The sequence below is a fragment of the Pteropus vampyrus genome, unplaced genomic scaffold (genome assembly GCF_000151845.1).
Source record: "Pteropus vampyrus isolate Shadow unplaced genomic scaffold, Pvam_2.0 Scaffold10, whole genome shotgun sequence".
Classification (NCBI taxonomy): Eukaryota; Metazoa; Chordata; class Mammalia; order Chiroptera; family Pteropodidae; genus Pteropus; species Pteropus vampyrus.
In genome coordinates this window covers 8670186-8691226 of record NW_011888791.1, presented here as the reverse complement: position 1 = coordinate 8691226, position 21041 = coordinate 8670186, and the positions used below count along the sequence as shown (strand labels likewise).

The following is a 21041-nucleotide window of genomic DNA, read 5'->3' as shown; positions in this document are numbered from 1 at the left end:
TCCCTATTTATCTTTCAAAGAACTCTGATATGCTATAATATATTTTATAAGCTATGCAGCAATCTTATCCATTGAGACTTAAAGAATCTATATAGGCGAAGATTTTTTTCCTAGCTCATTACTTCTACAAATCATACCTTATATTTTAGCCTCAAATCCACTCAGTCTCCAGTATCTTCTAATAATTGTTAGCCTCTGTTGAAAGATCTAAATTGTAAGAATAACCCCAATCTTGGCCAATTTACTGTCATTAGGCTTATTACATATTGAGTTATATAGATTAAGATGTGAAAATCCAGAATAACTTTATTTGAAAAAAAATAATATAGCTTCTCTGAAATTTCTTGTTTTTATATTACTGTTCAGAGAGAATATTAACCAAATTGAGACATGAGGAAGAAGGACAAATATTCAATGAAGAAATTTAACAACTTAAATATTTTTCAGCTTTTTTAACTGAAATTACATCTCTGTCAGAAAAGAATGAAATCTATTTTTTTTAAATTCCAAACACCCTAGTTAAATCATCTCTAAAATGCCTATGCAATTATTTTTTTAATTCCAAAGAATGAATAAAATTTATGTATAGTGATTTCTGTAATTCAGATGAATTACATGGAAAGTATTTTTTAATAAAATTTTACTTGATTTCTATAACATCATGAAAATACAGATTTTACTGATCATTTCCATTGGTTATAAATAATGTGAAAGAAAAAGTTAGCTGGTGATCTTTGATATCAGATAATTCTATAATTAATAAAAAGCTTCAAATATAGTGTTTTAACCAACCTTTTATAAGTAATAATTTTGAACAACTACATGGAAGTCAAACATATTCAAAACATAAATATTATGCTGTCATGTTATTTACTTCTACTCTGATGAGTTTTAAAGCATTTTGTATTTTATACTCCACCCTTTGGAATTGAATATTTTTCATAATTTACTTAAAATGTTTATTGCCGTTTCTTTATGAATCATTTCCTAAGCATTTATATGAAATATTTTAGCTATAGGGAAATTCCTCAAAAACTTTTTTAAAAAGCCCTTTTTGCTAAAACCAGGAAAACAGGGACATGAAATCTACCTGGTCAAAGAAGAAAACTGGTTCTTAAAGTCCAATTTAAGACAAAAGCAATTAAATGTAAAAGAAATTCTAATTAATGGTATTAATATATCTAGTATGTTAATATATTGCCATAATAAAGGTAGTCAACTGGGATACCTAGAAAACAGGGTGATAAGAACAGTTTGAAACTTCTTATTCAATTTACTCCCTGTCCAGTTTTAAGAGATGCTGGTATTAAAAACACTATATTTTCCTGGGAGGTAATCTCTGTTATGAGACACAAATGGCTCATTGTACATATAATAGTCTCATCTCCTTTTGCTCAGATATGTTCTTTTTTATTCCATTTATTTTTTAGGTTTTACACTTTTAGACATAATAAAGGGCAGAAGAATTTCAATAACTATAAAGAAATATGATCTAGTGAAAAGTTGGTATAGTAATGGTATAGTTTTTCATTATCCTTTTATAATTTTAAGAATTTAGTTAAATACAACTAGTCCTTTCCTGCTGGCATTCAGTTTGAGTTAAGAAGCTTGATTATGTTTTTACACATACATGGTGAGAATAAAACTCTGAGACACATGGCTAATTACTTCTACCCCAATAGCCTTGCCAAGAGGCCAGCCAATTGTTCACTCTCAATATCTATAGTATGTATATGCATTGAGCTATGAATTTCTTTTTATTTACTATAACCCTATATGGAAAAATAAAATATTTGGAAAGTATAAGTTAGGACTAGAACAATTAGAAAACTCATTCACTCTGTGCAATTTCCAGGGCAGAAAGTGCGGAAGGAGAAAGGTAGGGAATACAAATAAATCCTAAGGTATTTACAATTCAGGGTGAGTGAATTTCAGAAACTCTCCTATTTAAAGTAAATAATATAAATCCAATAACAATTTAAGACAATAATATATGTCTCAAAGCAGTACATGGTTAAATGCCAATTAATATGGAAAGTATATGTTGAGAATTCAGAGGAGACTGAGGTTACACTTTATGTTGGTGATCAAAAGGAGCAAAGATGGGTAAGATAAATTGGGTTTTATAGAGACAATGTAGAAAATTTGTTAAACTGGGGCAGGATACAGGTTGGTATTACATCATAAAGTAGAAGATAGATTTTACTGTGTGTGTAAAGGGCAAATTATGATCTCTGCTGAGAGATTCACTTCCAAATGGACATAGTGTTAAATAAATAATCCTTCCTTTCTGTACCAAATCTGTGACCTACAGATCTTTCAGAAATAGTCCTCTTCTGTGAAATATACTTCTTCAAAATATTTCAAATTTCTCTCTATTTGGAACGGATAAATATTATGTTAACTATAAGATACAATCTCATATTTATCTCATATCCCCCAAGCTACCAATAGAAATATGTTCTGTTATCTAAATAAACTTACTGCCCTAATGTTTTAAATATTCTCTACTGATTCTGACTTTAATAGGGAAATTGTGTAAGATAAATTTTTATTTATCTTTAAAATGTTGATAGACAATTTTATTATGATAAGATCAGAACATTAGATGTAACTTAATTAACAAATTAAGTGTGTAATGTAGTATCATTAATTATAGGTACAATCTTGTATAGAAGATCTGCAGAACTTATTTATCTTTTATAACAGAAACTGTATCTCTGTTGAAGATCAACTCTCCATTTCCACTTGCCCCAATCTCTGGCAACCACTATTTTATTCTGTTTCTATGTTTTTGACTATTTTAGATACCTCATGTAAGTGGAATCATGCAGTATTTCTTCTTCTGTGACTACCTTTAGAAATAGGAGAAAAAATGTACTACAACATTTAATAAACTAGGCCTCTAGGTAAGCCATAAGTTGTTGGAGGACATCTTTCTCCACAACACAGAAGTACAATCAAGATGCAATAAGTGAGCATGAAATTTTAACTAGAACTTTAAATTCTTTCTATTCCCAACACTATGTTTTTTATTATTTTCAGAATTATTACTGAACTGACCAGGCATTTTGTCTATGTTATATGTAGTCCGTGTTATGACTACAATAGCAAGTAGCTAAGCATGACCTTCCCCCTCCCCCATGTTTGTATGTTCTGAGTAGAAAGGGGTAAGAAGAAGTAGTACTGTTCTTGTCCCCCAAAATAGTGGCTTATTTTTATGTCTCTGTCTACTGTGCTGTATAGAGATACCCCAGTGCATTTGTATCCCCTCAACCCTTTGCTGATACAAATTGTGATAGGAGGTGATCTGCCAAAAATAGTTCTTAAAATATCTTATTTATTTCACCAACATCAAAAATTACTTATAACTATACGAAAACAAGCTTTGAAGTTCTGAGATGCTAGATATTTCTATAAAAATTATTTCTCAGTATTAAAACTTAATTTCCTAAGGTAATTCATGTATTTATTCTTATATTGCTTTTGTGAAATTAAGAAATAACCAACCTTAAAATTAACAAAAAGAAGTATTCCTCTAAGACTTAATTGGTACAGTACGTTTCAAGTTTATTGCTTGGATAAAGAATTACCCCTTTGCCAATGACAATAACCATAGAATGGAAAATTTCAGCATTCCGAGTGACACTGTGATATCTCTGTCAGCTGTGGCAATATAGGAGACTAAAAAAAATTGAGAAAAAATAAAAAAGTTTAATAGATGGCAGCCCCTGGCAATATTCATTAAAGAGCACAGCACAGAAGTTGAAAAGCTTATAGTGGAGCTACAGTCAGCATTAACACTACAGGGCTTCTGCACTTTCCCAGGAAATGTGACACCTCCAGGCATTCTTTGAATTCCTAGTACTGGCCAAAGCAGAGTACCAAAGGCCAGAGAGGGCAAGAAAAATTCATCTCTGTCAGCAACCAAAAGGACTCTATAATCTTTCCCGACTTGGAAAATTTTAGTTAAGTTGTGAAAAGGCTTGGAAAAAAAAAATTCAGTAAAAACATCTTTCCTGAGAGTCATTCATCAAATATCTTAGAGAAATATTTACTTATGGATGCTTACAAAAAAATCATAAAATAATATTTTATGTTTACAATATAAGAGGTACTATGCTAAGCACCTTAAATGGATAATTCTACTTAATTCTTACATCAGTATTATGAGGTAGGTACTAATGTTTCTCTCATTTTACAAGTGATAAAACTGAAGTGAAATGAAATTAAGTAACTTGCTGAAGATTGCTTAGCTAGTTGATAATAGAAGTGGGGTTCAAATCAAGTGTCTAATGGCAAGTCTTACTTATCTAACTACTATAATACATTGCCCTAAATTAACACCAAAATATGACAATTTAAACTCTTAACTCTCATACGTCAATGAGAGACTATTTCTTTCTTTTAACTATTCCCTAGAATGACTATTTATGAAAAAACCTAAAAAATTGTTTAAAAAGGTCTTTTGTTTGATAACAAAACAACTGATTAATTATATGCATTCCCCTTTGCTCAAACATATCATTTAATCTTTGGTATTCTCTACAACTACATAATCTTTCCTCCAAACATATTTCTAATTATCCTTTCTTCTTTTTCCTGACGAATGTAGAGAGGCTTTTCTCATTATGGTTACATTTGGGGCCAATCGGAGTTTGATGTCACTCCAACGGCAGAGGGGAAGGGAGGGATAATGATGGTACAGATGTGCAGTTAGCATTTTCTTTGACTCTTCCTCATTGACACAGTGAAGAATCACAGGTTAATGAGATTTAGAAAAGTTTATTTATGAAAAGTATATTTTAGAAAGACAAAGAATGCACAAAGAGGCCCAAGGACTCATGAAGACCTGTAACAGAGCACTGTAACCACAATAACTAACACGAAGGGACCACAACAAGGACCCAGAAGTGGGAATGTTTGCATTGTATTTGGGACATGATGTGTGGTTCCAAAGGCATGCCTAGGTGATCGGAAAATGAGGCCATTTTAATTGGCACTTGCCTGCTATATAACTCTTTGTCTCGTGCGGATGTGCATACCCAGAATTCTACTACCATTGGGGTTTTCTTTAGGCAGTCTCTAGGCTGGGCTGCTATTCCTTTGTTCCACCGTCGCTCATGTCTGACTAGCCACCTAACATTACTGCTGTATTTCCTCTCGGAATCTTCTTGGAAACAGTTATGTTCCTTCCACATTTTAGAATGAACATAGTGTTCATTCAACAAATCTTATATATTTTCTAAGTATAACACTGTGACACCACACCATTGATAAGGTAAGGAATCCATTAGCTCTGCCAGAAACTTCATTAATTCTTGTAAAAAGTGGCAGCAGTTCAATAATAAAAGGAGACTTTCTAAAGTTTTATCAGGAGATAAATATAAATACTGGACTGTATAGTTATGCTCAACCAAATGGGTTAGAACTGAAAAAATATCTATGATACCACACTTTAGCCTGAGATTGTTAAAGGAACATAGAGATATAAAATATATCTGTGAAACAATTATTTTCTCATTCATTTTCATGTTTCATTTTAGATATCTTTTAAAGGATAGTCATCAATACAACTAACTGTTTGAATTGGATTTTACATGTGTATTTTACCAGAGTAACTTTCATTATGCAAATTATTTTCTTCAAAAAAAAAAAAGCATTCATGATTTAGCCTGACTCCCTTTATAAAGCTATTTTAAATTTATCAAGGATTTATAATTTTAAAAAGCAAGTATTTAGGTCACTGCTAAGCACATTAACAGCAGCATTATCTTGCCACCAAGTGGTAGTTTCTGAATTGCATTGCAGGAGTTGTATTTTCACAAGTATGTCTTTTGTATTATTTTAGTATTTGCTGTGGAAGTGAAAATAGAAATAGCAAATAATATAAGCTTTTCTAAAAATATTCATATTTGAGAAGTATTTATGATAAAAGGACTTGGTATTTGTGCTTCCCAGTCTATTGGATTGATTTGAATTCCAGCATTTTAAAGATAAACAGAAGGTGATTAGGTTTAAGTACTTTGAGTTTCATGAAAGATTTTGAAGTTTTAATCTCCGTTAAAGGTTGAATTCTGTCCCCCAAAAGATATGTTGAAGTCTTAACCACCAGTATCTTACGATGTGACCATATTTGGAAGTAGTCATTGCAGATTAAATTAGTTAAAATGAGGCCATATTGGAATAGAATGATCCTCTAATCCAGTATGACTGGTGTCTTTAGGAAGAGAGGGAAATTTGAACCCAGGCACTCAGAGAGGGAAGATGTAGAAGCACTCAGGGAGAAAATGGCCATGTGAAGATGGAGGCAAAGATTAGAGTGATACATCTACAAGCCAGGGAATGTCAAAGACTGCCGGTATCAAAGAGCCCTGATGATACCATTTTAGACTTCTAACCTCCAGACCTGTGAGATGACAAATTTCTGTGCTTTTAAGCCACCCAGTTTGTGGTACCTTGTTGTACCAGCCTCAGAAAACTAATATAATTTCCATTTCAAATTAAAATATTCGTGCTAGATAACTAGTTAGAAAGTGATGCTGAGAAAGCAAAGATCTATAGAATGCTTAATCTTAACGAAGCCTGCAGATGAGTAATATCTTTACTGAATTGCTAATTCATGCACTGTTATCTAGGGATAAAAAGCAATATAAGTTCAGAGAAGTAAAGTCAAGGTACAGCTGAGAGTGAACAAACAACAAAAACAAGAAAACAACTACAGTGGCCATCTATGCTGGCTAATTCACTTTACTCAAAGGAAAAATAAACTTCTCATCTTTGTTACAAGAGGTAGTTTTGCAAATTAGAGTTAGACTCCAACTCTCCCACAGGGACTGAGAGGGATGCTGTAGTCCTTGATGATTACATTTCCAAGGGAAGGTTCTTAGTCTGTGAGAAAGACAGCCTTGGGTTAGTAAACCAGCAAGAGGCTTTTAAAATTGTTATATCTCAAAAGGGCAGAGGAAAACAGTTGCAAGTACAAGTTTTCTACATAAATGCTCTAAGAAAAAGGAGGTCCTCTGTGTTTCAGCCTGAGTGAGAGGGCTGTTAGAGGCCTAGAGGCACAAAGAAGCCTTTGTAAAGTTTAGTTGAGCTGGGGGATATGTTACAGCCTTCTTGGTCACTTATGGTTAGTTCTTACAAACCTGATAAAAACTCTAGATATCATTCTCAAGATCTTCCTTTCCCTCAAGTTCAGTCCCCAAACCTATGATTTTTATCTTTCAAACGTTTACCCAATCTTTTCAAACTATCCCCAGATTCTCTATTCTTGGTTAAACTTGCTCTTGTGCTCAGGCTTGCATCATGGGAATAGCCTCATGATTGATCTCTTACTCTATCATTCTTCTCATCATTGTAATCATTTTAGAATTTAAACCTGTTTCTGTCATTTGACTGCTTAAAGACTGTCACTAATTTGTCATTGTCAAAAGAACAAAATCCAAGCTTTGAGGAACTTCATTAATTTGGCTAATTGGAATATTTGTCCCCGCACCTAGCAAGACAAATGCCATCATCTGTGCAGGAGGAAAGTAACTTGGTAGAGACTAACTTGATGGAGTATCACATTCTTATAATCAAATCCCTGCTGATAACTAATTTTATGACATTGAGCAAGTCAAATGATCTCTGATAACAAAACCATAATCAATTAAAGTTAAACTACAATAGGGACCTCTTGCTGTCTAATCCCAGAGATTATTTTGGCAAAAGGAATTGGTAGCATAAATATTTCCTTCTTTGGTCTTTTGCCACCTTGGTTAAATATGTCTCCTGAAGATACAGGAAGGCACAGCACCAAGGAAATTACTTATATGATAATTTCAGGGACTTTATTTCCTTTTCCTTAAAAAGTTTGTAGGAACAAAGAAGAAATAAGAGATTCACAAGGCTATTCCCTTGGGTAGTTTTTCTTGGGTTCTAATTAACTAGGCCATTAAAGGTGTTATTTTTACTATCGCTTGTGGGTAGTTTTGTGAGAATTGTTGATAAGAGAATAGAGGAAAGAATAAAATTCATAACCCTCATTTGCTACGATACCCACCTTGGAAAAATTTTAAGATTTCTCGGGTAAATTTACTTTAAACTTGTTCATATATTTATTATAGCATTTCTCTAGAAATTATTTTAAAATATGGCACAGTGATATTTGACCTTAAGAAGATTGTGTAAAAAGGGAAAATAATACTCAAAGCTAACTCTGAAGTCACATTATAGAACAGAAAAAAATCAGAATTATACATCTCTTAGGAGCTCAATTTTCTATCCCACTTGAAATGGAATTTCAAATTCAGAATACATAAGCACCACATGTTTCCTATGTTACAATCAGAATGGTATCAATATGTTTTTGAATCATTGCTAATTAAAAATCATTTAAAATCTAAACAACTGTTAACTTTAACAATCAGGAAAATAGCAATTATTTTAGTCTTCCCATAAAAATAGTTTTAACATGTCCCCTCTCCAAGGGCCATTAATGCCTCTGATTTTACAGCAATTTGAATCCAATACTGAAGTTCTCATGGTGACGTTAGAATAGCCAGGAATTTTTGTTTGTCTGTTTTCTGTATGTGTATTTTACTTTCTTAAAAACATTTTAATTTTCTTAATATAGCCCACTTCTGGTTAGTAATGTTTACAAAAGCCATCTTCTATAAAATATATGGTTTCTTATATGTGTATTACTAAGACGGTAAACACTTTATGGCAGCATGTAAATATAACTACAATAATTATATTCTGATTAACCATGTGATAATATTCTCTAATGATAAATAATAAATAATACAAAGGTTTTACATGAAAGTTGCATAGCATGCAAAGTATTCTCATATTTCCCACTTGAAAGGTTTTATTAACTTGTTGGGTACATTTGAAAACTGTACTGGATAATTAAGAAACTCGATGAAAATTGCATAGAAAATTAGGGTCATTGTCTTTTCTAATATTTTAATTATTTGATATAAAATATTAGTTTTCTAAATCAATTTGAGGTAATAAAAATACAATCTAAAAGTAAAATATAAGAAAGACCCATGTAAGTTAGTATATAAATTACATGTTGTAATGTCTTATTAATTTGATACAGGTGGACTGCAGATTCAGCTTTGAATATTCAATCAGTAACATAAAGATAAGAACATGATCAATTATATATAACCCATTTCTCAGGAGAAGCAATACTATTACCAGAACATTTACCAGAGGGAAATTTCTCCTTTAAGAAATTTGAATAATTTAATGAAAGATGCAATAAACAGTACTCTTCAAGTAATTAAACAATAAATTTTACAGGGTTGTTTCTGACAGTAAAAATAGTAACAAGAACTTAAATAGCATTTTTATGTGCCAAGCACTGTCTCAACCTCTTTATATATTTTTGCTCAATTAATTCCCAGAATAACTACTATTAATATTTCCATTTAACAGATGCAGGAACTAAAAACTAAAGAGGTTAAGTAATTTTCCCAGTGTCACCCAGTTGGTAAATGGTGAAACAGGAATAACAAAAGTGTTGTTCTTGCCACTACATCAATTACTCCTGGACCTAAAATGATATATAGCTAAAACACTGTTACTGAGTGAAGGAAACACTTTTTATCAGGAGCTAACATAATTAACCTATTCAATTAATTAACACTTTTTTTAAGTTTTATCTTCGTCAGGCACAGAATCGATCCTAGAGATATGATGAAGAGCAGCTAGTCCAGGGGCTCGTTAGTACGTGCAGGACCTCTGCAAGAATTTTTAAAAGACTTTGATAATTTATTGCAAAACTGTACCACATCTGGGTAACAACTAATAGAGCACATGGTTTCGGAAAGAGTGGAGCACAGACCCTACCAAAACATCCACACTTACATGGGCACCTTTGTTCAGAACACAAACTGCAAAATCCTGCTGAATGGTCCTGAGCCAGATGTTGGTGTTGCTCTCATCGAGCTCTAGTCTAATGAAAAACACAAATAATTAAAGGAGTGAAAACAAAGTGTAATAATAATAATAATAATAATAATAATAATAATAATCAAAGGTCTGTGCTATGTGAATTACATTATAAAACATATGCCTAATGTATAGAGACTTGGGCTGAGACTTGAAAAAAAGTTAAGTAAAAAAGAGAAGTATCAACATTTGCAAAGCCTGACAGGAAACAGAAAGCATCAATAGTAGGGATTTCAGAAAAAGAGAAAAAATCAGTATGGCAAGCTAAATGTAGTGAGGAGGGGGATGGGAATGATAACTGATTTGACTTTATTTTAAAGAGAGTTCACTGATGATGTTTAAACCTAAAATTGATTTATCTTTACAGTACCACTCTAAAATACTGGCTTTTTATAAATTATTGGTTTCTTATAAAATGTTATAATGCCTTTGACAGGTTCGTGAGGCAATATACAAAAAACAACAAAACGAAACCATAAGAGGCAATCTGAGCTATACATCATATTCTCATTATATTAATAAAACACAAAAATGGACTCAAAAGTAATTTTTAAAAAGTTAAAACAGCTGAAACAAGCAAGTGTCTAATGAAGTTCAATGTGGATTGTAGTGTCACAAGAGTCGATCCTCTTTAATGGAATTATTAATGTATATTGAGGCAAGAAGCCAGAGAATAATTTGGAATTATTCCCTCATGGAAGAACATGTCCATATAATAAGTACCTTTCATTAGGTGCTGTCATGAGAGATACTTGCCTTTTAAGTTTGAACACTGACTCTCTCATAGGACAGAAGTTATGGCTAATGATTTCCTCAAAAACAAACAATAGACAAACTTTTTTCCCAGTGAACATAAGAAATAGTAAAGTGTATATGGCCTTTATTATCGTAAATCGATGTTAATTTTGCCAATTCCTTTTTCTATGTCTATTGAGACGATCATATGATTTGTATTCTTCATTTTATTAATGTGGTATCATATTGTCTGATTTGCTAATGTTGAACCATTCTTACATCCCTGGAATACATCCCACTTGATAATGGTGTATGACTCTTTTAACATATTGTTGAATTCAGTTTGCTAATGTTTTGTTGAGGATTTTTATATCTTTATCAGGAATATTGGCCTAAAATTTTCTTATGGATACTGGTCTGGTTTTGGTATCAGGGTAATGCTGGCCTCATAAAATCAGTTTGGAAGAGTTCCCTGCTCTTCTATTTTTTTGGAAGAATTTGAGAGTATTGTTATTCTGTTTTGAATATTTGGTAGAATTTATCAGTGAAGACATCTGGTTCTGGACTTTTGTTTGTGGGGAGGTTTTTGATTACTCATTCAATCTCCTTACTAGTAGTTGGCCTGCTCAGATTTTGTTTCAACAATATTCAGTCTTGATTGTATGATTTTAGAAACATATCCGTTTCTTCTGGTTGTCCAATTTTTTGGTTTATAATTGTTCGAAGTAGTTTCTTATGATTTTTTAAATATCTGTAGTATCAGTGTAACATCTCTTTTATTCTTGATTTTACTTATTTTAGTTCTCTTTTTGTTGATGAGATTACCTAAAGGTTTGTCAATTTTGTTTGTCTTTTCAAAGAACCACCTCTTAGTTTTATTGATATTCTCTATTGTCTACTTAATCTCTATTTCATTTTTTTCTGCTTTAATCTTTATTTCCTTCTACTTACTGGGCTTCATTCATTTTTTTGTTTTGTTTTTCTAGTCCTTGTGGTGTAAAGTTACATTGTTCATTTGAGACATTTTTAGTTTCTTGAAGTAGTTATGAACTTTCCTCTTAGGGTTGCATTTGATGTATACCATTAATTTTAGTATGTACATTTCCATTTTTTTTGTCTCAAAGTATCTTTTGATTTCTCTTTTGATTTCTTCTTTGACTCATTGGTTGTTCAGTAGCACGTTGTTTAATCTCCACATATTTTCATTTTTCTAGTAAATTTTCCAGTTTTCCTCATGTAATTAATTTCCAATGTTATACCATTGTGGTCATAAAAGAGGCTATATAAGAGATGCTTGTGGCTAGCCCATGGCTAGCCACAAGCATACGAGAAGCCCATGGCTGCCATCATAATAATAACAAGCTGAAAGCTTTTCCTCTAAGATTGGGAAGAACATAGGATGCCCGTTCTCACCATTTTATTCAACATAGTATTAGAAGAAGTCCTAGCCAGAGCAATTAGGCAATGAATGAATGAATGAATGAATGTCATTAAGATCAGAAATTGTCACTATTTGCAGATGACATTACTTTATATATAGAAAACCCTAAAGACTCCATCCAAATACTGTTAGAACTAATAAACAAATTCAGTACAAATGCAGGATACAAATTATACACACTAATTTGTTGTGTTTCTATCTACTAATAATGAACTATATGAAAGAAAAATTAAGAAAATAATTTTGTTTACAATTGTATCAAAAAGAATAAAATATCTAGGAATAAATTAAACCAAGGAGATAAGAGATCTATGTATTAAAAACTACAAGACATTAAAGAAAGGAATTCAAGAAGACACAAAAAAAAATGGAAAGATATTCTGTGCTCATGGATTGGAAGAATTGTTATTGTTAAATTGTCTGTACTACCCAAAGCAATCTATAGATTCCTCAAATGTTTGCTGGATTGCAGTTCCGGAAAAGAGCCTGTATTTTATCTAATTTGAGTGTCTACTTCTAATTTAAGATCTTCCTTTTAGTTTTTAAAAATGTATATAAATCAAAACAGGAGAGAAAAAAAAGTAAACTGATTAACTAGTCATTTGTATGTCTAGATGTTTTCACTAGAAATGGAGAACTCAGTTACACTAAGTATTCAAAGGAATTAGTTGCCTTGACTTAGCATCACAGACTGGTTTTGATTCCTGGCTTCACAGCCAATTAGCTGTGTGGTCTTTGGAAAGTTACTGGAAATTATTCAACTTCACTTTAACACTTGTGATTAGGGAATGAGACCTGCTTTCAAATATTGTGTCAAAGATATATATATATAACATAACATCTAAAGTGCCTAGCACTGAGCCTAACAGAGAGAATACACTTAAGAGATGGTAAATAGTACTAAATATTTCAAATTTTCCCTATATTACTTTCCACTATTCCATGCCACATTACCTTAATGACTTACAGGAAAGAACTATTTCGCAGCTATGGCTAAATCTTCTGAAGTAAGCTCTTTGCAAAAGAACTAATAGGTGTGCAAATTTACTTTTCATTCCTGTTAAGCATTGAACTATTAAGTTTCTTCAGGCTATTTTCTTGAATTAAACAGTTTACTTCTTATCTAAGGTGACAGTGACCAAAACAATCTGAGCAGGGGCAAACACATTCTTTCCTACACTGTTAAGTATATACAGCAAAACCAAGAAATTCACTTACACCTATAAATTTGGATATACTCCTTTTATTTGAGGTCCCCCCAACTCTGCTAACTTTCCTAATCTACTAGCAGGTATCTGGCAAACTAAAGAACAGGTACAGGCTAGTTTCCTGGAAGAGTTTGATAGGCATCCACACATAACGTCTAAACTTTAATGGCAGCTTTATCAATCCATATTAAATCTATTATCAAGTAGGAAACTCTAGTCATAACCTTGATTTTACAATCAATGTGCCCAATTATTTTCTAGTACAAAAGAGAAAAATTTCTTTTTGAACATGTATAAATATCTATATAGCCACTTAAAATTAAGAGACTAGGTAAAAATATTTATCAATCCTGAGGGTTTGGCAAAAACAAGATACCATTTTTCAAATGTTTTAGTATGGTTCACAAAACCATAGTCTACTAAAATGAGAGCTATAGATCAAGATGAAAAAGTCTTTTTTTTTTTATAGATGTATCAGATATATTCAAGAATTTAACTACATTTTTTTAAAAGCACATATTTCTTTTTCTTATCAATTTACTCAATCCTACATAATTCTTATTCTTCAGATCAGCCAGCCTATTACTGGTAATGGCAATGGCTTATTTAAAAATATAGCAGAATACAACTGTAAGAATATTTTAATGATTTAAGGAGTGAGAAAATCCTATCATTTGTATGTCATTTTAAAAATAATTACAGGCAAGACAAATTCAGCATAAAAGCACGTAAAGTTATTCTAGTTGACAAAGTTTTCATACTTGGGCAGATTACATACTAGCTTTCCTTAAGAGCAAACTGCATACTCCCAAACCAATTTATCATGTTAAGAAAGAGAAAACAAAATTCTAGTCTTGTAGTATTATAACAATTGGAAGTAGAGAACTCATAAGATTTAATTTTTCTTTTAAATAATCTAATCCAAACAGAGCCAACTTTGTCAAAATTTTAGCACATTTCATTGCTTCTTTTCAGACTCATTATTTTCAGGTATTTAAAGCAAAAAGACAGCAAGTTCACTTTCCCTCAAATGTTCTACCATTTTCTGTATTTCTGCAAATTGATGTTTTAATATCTTTTTTTACTCTCTGGTACAACCACACATTTCGACTTTAAGATATTAATCTATTTGTCTCTTTTCCTTTAATAATCAGAAACTATAGTACTGATTAAAACACACACATGCACCCAATCTTCAATACACATTTGTATTTCTTTAATAGCATTGGTTCTATTATAATCTTGATTATATTAATTATAATTGCAACTGAAATAATTTTTTTACAGACATGTAGAAAATTGGGAGAAGAATCATTATATATGTTATACATAGACCTTTATGGCTCACAAATATTGACTGTATGTTCCCCTACAATCACACATACCTATTTACGTCTTAAAGTGGGAAAAGATATAGTTTCTATATTATATGCTTTTTATTGCTGCGTAATGAATTACCACCATCTTTCCAGCTTAAAGTAACAAAGATTTATTATCTTACTTTTCATGACTCAGGAGTCCAGGCATGGATTAGTTGAGTTCCTGGCCCAGTCTCTCCAGGCTGAAATCAAGATATCTGGCTGTCCATCATTATAGTCTTAACTAAAGTTTGGGGTTTTCTAAACTCATGCCAGCTGTTAGTATAATTAAGTTTCTTGTGACTGTAAAACTAGGCTCCCATTTTCTTTCTGGCTATTGCTTAGGGGTCACTCTTAGCTCCTAGAAACTGCCCTCAGATCTTAGTCACATGGTACTCATACATGTCATCTTAGATCTCTAAAGCCAGCAGGAGAATCTCCCTTCTGCTTCTCTGTTGTTAAAATGAGATTTCTGAGGGCAACAAGGGCTGGGACTTCATATTCGGCTATCTTGATGACATCAGAAGTTCAAGGAATTTATTATTAACCAGGTTTCCAATGAAAAAACAAACCTGACCCTTAAAATTTTAAATATCTACATTTATTATATCCTACATAAAATTTTCAAATATAGTGACTGTGCTAGCAACTTACACAAGAAGGCATTTTTCTGAAAAGTCTGGTATATTTGAAATATTAAAAGTTTAACATCTTTTTTTTTGTAGATCCAAATGAGATTCTATTAGATTTCTATGAGCATTTTGATTAGATTTATAAAAGCATTAATTCTTTATTAGCCAATCTGAATGGGAGCTTCTTTAAAGTTAAGAGACTTTATTATTGAATTTGTTACATCTTTGAAAAAGATTTCACACTAATACTAACACAACATGAAATAAGGCTCTTTTATAGATAAAATGCCGAAAAGCACAAAAAGTTTGCAACTTTTGTTTTACAACTTCATCCATAGATGAAATAAAATACAGGTACAGAAAGATATGAAAACAACTCCTGTGAAGTTAAATGGACAAAAATCAAATAAACAAAAAACAAAAACAAACTAACTGCTTTCAAGTAGGCATACCTCTAAGCACAATTCTTACCCTAAAATATATACACATATTTCATTTTCTTGTTATAAGATATATTTCTTTCCAATTACTTTGTGATACCAAACTCCCCAAGCCATGAAATTCCCTTAGAGACACATGAAAGTTCATTATTTGATTACACCTTTAGAAGCTTTCACAGATTTTCTCATTGAAACAGTGGCACCCCGGCCAGTATACCAGTTTCAAAATTAAAAAGACAGGTGTCCAACCAGAATCAGATGGACAAGATTCTTATTCTGGAGGCAAAATTGTCACCCTCAACTGTAAGGCCAAGCCAGACTAAATATTTCAGACTCCTATTTAAAATATACACAGAATAATGAGGCATTAACCATCTTTTATCAGCTTTCAGTTATCACTTATAGGTTTATTTTCTGATTTTTGAAAGATAAAGACCTCATAGGTCATTAGACATTAACATGAGACCTGAAAATAAGGCCATTGTGCCACAACTCAGCAAAAACTCACTCATAAGGAAGTTCAGGGATTTCAGAATAGTACTTGTGGTTTCCTTGATCCATGAGCAGTTTTCCAATCCAGTGAGTGTAACATTGAAGTTAGACTTCCATAAGAATCAGTTATAATTCTCAAAATGTGAAAAACATAATGCTCAAACAGATAAAATGCATGCATCAAAATTTCATTTACTTAATGAGAGAACCAGCAGGATACAAAGCCTATTTGAGAAGAGATTTGAGAACTGATATTTTATATAACAGTTAAGAAAAGGAACAATGAAATGAGATAAATAAGTTACAAGCAAATGATTTTTCATAAACTTTTGGGGTTATCCTCTCTGTAATGGACAGAAAAAAATTGTACTTATTTGGTTTTATAAAATTATAAACTATACAAGTCCCAAGCAATTGTTCAAAGTTTCATTCCTCAAAAGAGAAAGCCTCCCTCACTGTCTTGTTAGAAAATGTCCTAGCAGTCTTTAAAGATCACACAGTCATTTTTATCTTATTTTCAAATTTGAATAATTTTATTAACATATACAAGTGAATATTTCTTTTACTATAACAAAATATACATATATATATAGACATATACACACATGATTATATATATCTCACAAACACACCCATACACAGTTTCTGCATGATAAAAATATAATAAGAATCCATTAATTCACAGCCCAAGTTAAGTATCAGGAAATGGCAAAATAACCATATTTTTGAGTCCTGTTTATGCTGAGAGTTTATCACTGATTCCAATTCTCTCTCTCTTTTTAGCCAGAGAAAACCACTTGCCAGAATTTTGTGGTTATAGTTTTTGTACAAATCTACACGTGCCCAACCATATACTATTTAGTTTTGCATGATTCGCTTTTTATATTTAGTGAAATCATATTGGTTATTTTCTTCTCTGAGTAGAAAATTTATCCATTTTGATGAATGCAACTGTGATTCATTAATGTTCACTATACGAACATGTTTTTATTTACCCATTTCCCTGTTGATAAAAACAAATTGTTTTCACTTTTTTCCTATTATAAACATAATTGCTTGGGCATTGGAGATATTACTTAGTACCTTCTCGATTTTATAAGAAAATATTAAAATGATGGTCAAAATGATTGTACTTTTTTTCATTCTCAAGGAGAGCATTCAAGTACTGTGTTTATTCTATATTCTTACATGATAATCTTGTTTTATAACATATAATAAAAAAGAATACATGAAAATGTCAATGTCCTTCAACCAGCAACCACAAGGAAGGCACCTACAGTTAAAAACTATGACTTTATTACCTGCTGCAATGATGGAGGATACAGCATTGGAAACTGGAGTGTCTTAGTAAGAGGATGCTAAAAAAAATTCTATTATAATGTTTGTGCTCTAGCTAGATAATATGGGGAGGGTACTAAAGAAGCAGGGGTTCATTCTTATTTGGGTGCTGTCAGAAAGTGAGACAGTTGTATAGTTAGGCATCTCAATAAATATTTTCTGTAGGAGGGCAGACCAGTATGAGAATAAAGCTGTAATTGGTAAAGTTACTGAGAAGAAGAGATGTTTAATACTTTGTGAATTGCCTAGTGACCATTTTTTGTCTCATTTTATCATGATATCAGAGTAAGCTCATATAGACATTTTGTCACATTGTTATGTTCAATAGAACAGAATGATTTAGCTCTGAGCATTAATTCAGTTTATAATAACATCAAATCTTAGCTATGAACATCAGATTAGTTCCTAGACTTCAGTGGCTGCTTTTGTTTTCAATTTTTTTTTTTTTATAAAAATACCACAAAGTATGAGAAGAGATAAATAGAAGTATACAATTATGAGATTCTTATGTTAAATCTAAGATAATATAATATCACTTGAAGGTAAATTGTGATAAAGATATTTATAAATTCCAAAGCAATCACTAAAAAACACAACTAATAATACACCAACAAAGGAGGTAAAATAGGATTGTAAGAAATATTCAATTTGTCTAACATAAGGTAGAAAAGAAGAAAAATAAAACTAGAACAGATGGTTATACAGCAAAGAGAGAGCAAAATGATAGATTTAAACCCAGTATTATCAACAATCAAAATAAAGTAAATGAGTTAAATACTAAAATTAAAAGACAATTTGTCATAGTGTATATAATAAACAGCAAGGCCAAACTACATGCTGCCTACAAGAACTGCACATTAAATATACAACTAGAAAAAGTTAAAAGTAAAATAAGGGAAAAGATGTATTATGCAATATCTTTCTAAAGAAAATAGGGGTGGTTCTATTAATATCAAAGTAGATTTCAGAGCAAAAGATAAAGAGAATAAGTGTACAAAGGCAAGAGGATCAATTCATCAAAACAAACAAAATACAGTCTCAGATGTCTCTTGTACCTAATAAGAAAAGTTCAAAACACAAACCGATAAAACCAAAAGGAGAAATAGACAAATCCACGACAGTATGTGTAGATTTCAGTATTCCTCCCTCAAAAATAGAACATACAAGAAAACCAGTAAGGATTGACAACAACTGAACAATACTATTAAACAAGTTAATCAAAATGATATAGGCCACTTCACCAAACAGCAGAATGTACACGCTTTTCAGTGCACATAGAACATTTATCAAGAACATTCACTATATTTTATGCCATAAAACAAAGCTTAATCAATTCAAAAGGATTCAAATCATACAAAGTAAGTTCTGTGACCATGAAGGAATTAATTTTAAAAATCGACAGTTGAAAGATAATTTTATATATTTGGAAATTAAATAGCATACTTCTAAATAACACATGGGTCAAAGTAGAATTGAAAAGGGAATTAAGAAATATTTTAAACTTAGTAGAAATGAGAACACAACATACCAATTTGTTAGATGTAGCTAAACTTAAAGGGAGAAATTATACCAGTAAACATCTAAAGTAGAATAAAATAAAAGTTTCCAATCAATGTATGCTGATGTTACCTTGAGAAACTAGAGAAATAAGAGCAAATGGACCACAAAGTAAAAAAAAAAAAAAAAAAGGAAATGATAAAGATTTGAGTAGAAATTGATGATACAGAAAACAAAAAAACTCAATGAAACAAAAGTTGGTTTTTCAGAAAATTGATAAATTTGATTAATCTCTATTCAGACTTATGTGAAAGAGAGAAGATACAAATTGCAAATATCAGGAATAAGTGGTGCTACTTACAGTAAAATAAAAACGCAGACTACTTAGATTAATTCCAACAAAACAAATTCCAAGAACTATTCACTGAAAACTACAAAAGATTGATTTAGAAATTATAGCAGACCTAACTAAATAGTGAGATATACAATATTTATGGATCAAGAAACCCAATATATTTAACATTTCATTTCTTCCTAAATTGATCTACAGATAAAATACAATTCCAATCAAAATCTCAGCAGACTTTTTGGTAGAAATTGATCAAATAAATTCATAATGAAATGAAAAAGACTTAGAGTAGGTGTGATGGTTAAGTTTATGTGTCACCTTGACTGGGCCACAGAATGCCCAGATATTTTGTCAAATATTATTCAGGATATTTTTGTGAGGGTGTTTTTGGATGAGACTGCCATTTCAATTGTTAACTGAGCAAAACAGTTTGCTTTTCTTAATGTGGATGGGCCTCATCCAATCAGTTAAAGTCCTAAATAGAAAAAAAATTCTGACCATCCTTCAAGTAAGAGGAAATTCTGCCTGACTGTTTAGAACATTATCTTTTTCTTACCTTAACACTCAAACTGAAACATCAGCTCTTCCTGGATACCAAACCTGACAGCCTTTGGGTCTCCAGCTTGCTGACTCAACATGAGGATTTTAGGACTTGTCGGAGAGAGACAGACAGACAGACAGACAGACACACACACACACACACACACGGCCCACTCCACCCCACCCCATCCCCCTATTAGTTCTGTTTCTCTGAAGGACCTTGACTAATACAGTTGCCAAAAGAGCTTTTATAAGATAGCAAAGTTGGAAGATGTGTTATAAAGTTATAGTAATCAATAGAATGTGGTACTGGCATAAAGACAGAAAAATAGATCAATAGAGAGTTTAAAACTAGACCCATAGTTCAGAATATAGAGCTCACAACTAGATTCATATATGTGTGTGTATGTGTGTGTGTGTGTGGTCAACTGATACCTTTCAAAAGTGCAAGTGCAAATCCACTTCCCTGGACAAAGAATAGTCTTTTTGACAAATGGTGCATAACCCACACCATAAAACTTTTTTGTGCCTTTTTGCTAGGCAAAGATTTCTTTCATATTACACAAAAAATACAATGACTAAAAAAGAAGGCAAATTATTCTTTATAAAAATTAAGAACTTTTGCTCCTCAAAAATGCTGACAGGAAAACGAAAAGCAAACTACAGAGTGGGGGATAATCTGATAAAATAGCAAGTAATAAGTCTGATAAAATACTTTCATATTCAGAATATGTAAAGAATTCTCAAAATTCAGTCATAAGAAAAAAAAAATTAAGTGAGAGGATTTAATCAGATGCTTTACCAAGAAGAAAAGTGGATAGAATATTTGTTCAAAATTATTAGTCATTAGGGAATGTCAATGAAACCATGATGAGATACCATTACATACCTATTAAAATGCTTTAAATTTTAATTAACAACAACAAAATACTAAGTGGGGTTGAAGGTGTAGAGTCATTAGAGTGCTCATAACCTAAAATAGTATAATTTCTTTGGAGTAACTGATAAGATAATAGTTTGGAGTGTTTTAAAAGAGAAACCATATTTAAAGTATATTACA

At 31.6% G+C, this 21041-nt stretch overlaps 1 pseudogene; it reads right to left on the bottom strand.

The window, feature by feature from the left end:
* Window positions 1–21041, bottom strand: part of LOC105303458 — a 58988-nt pseudogene that overhangs the window by 26395 nt on the left and 11552 nt on the right.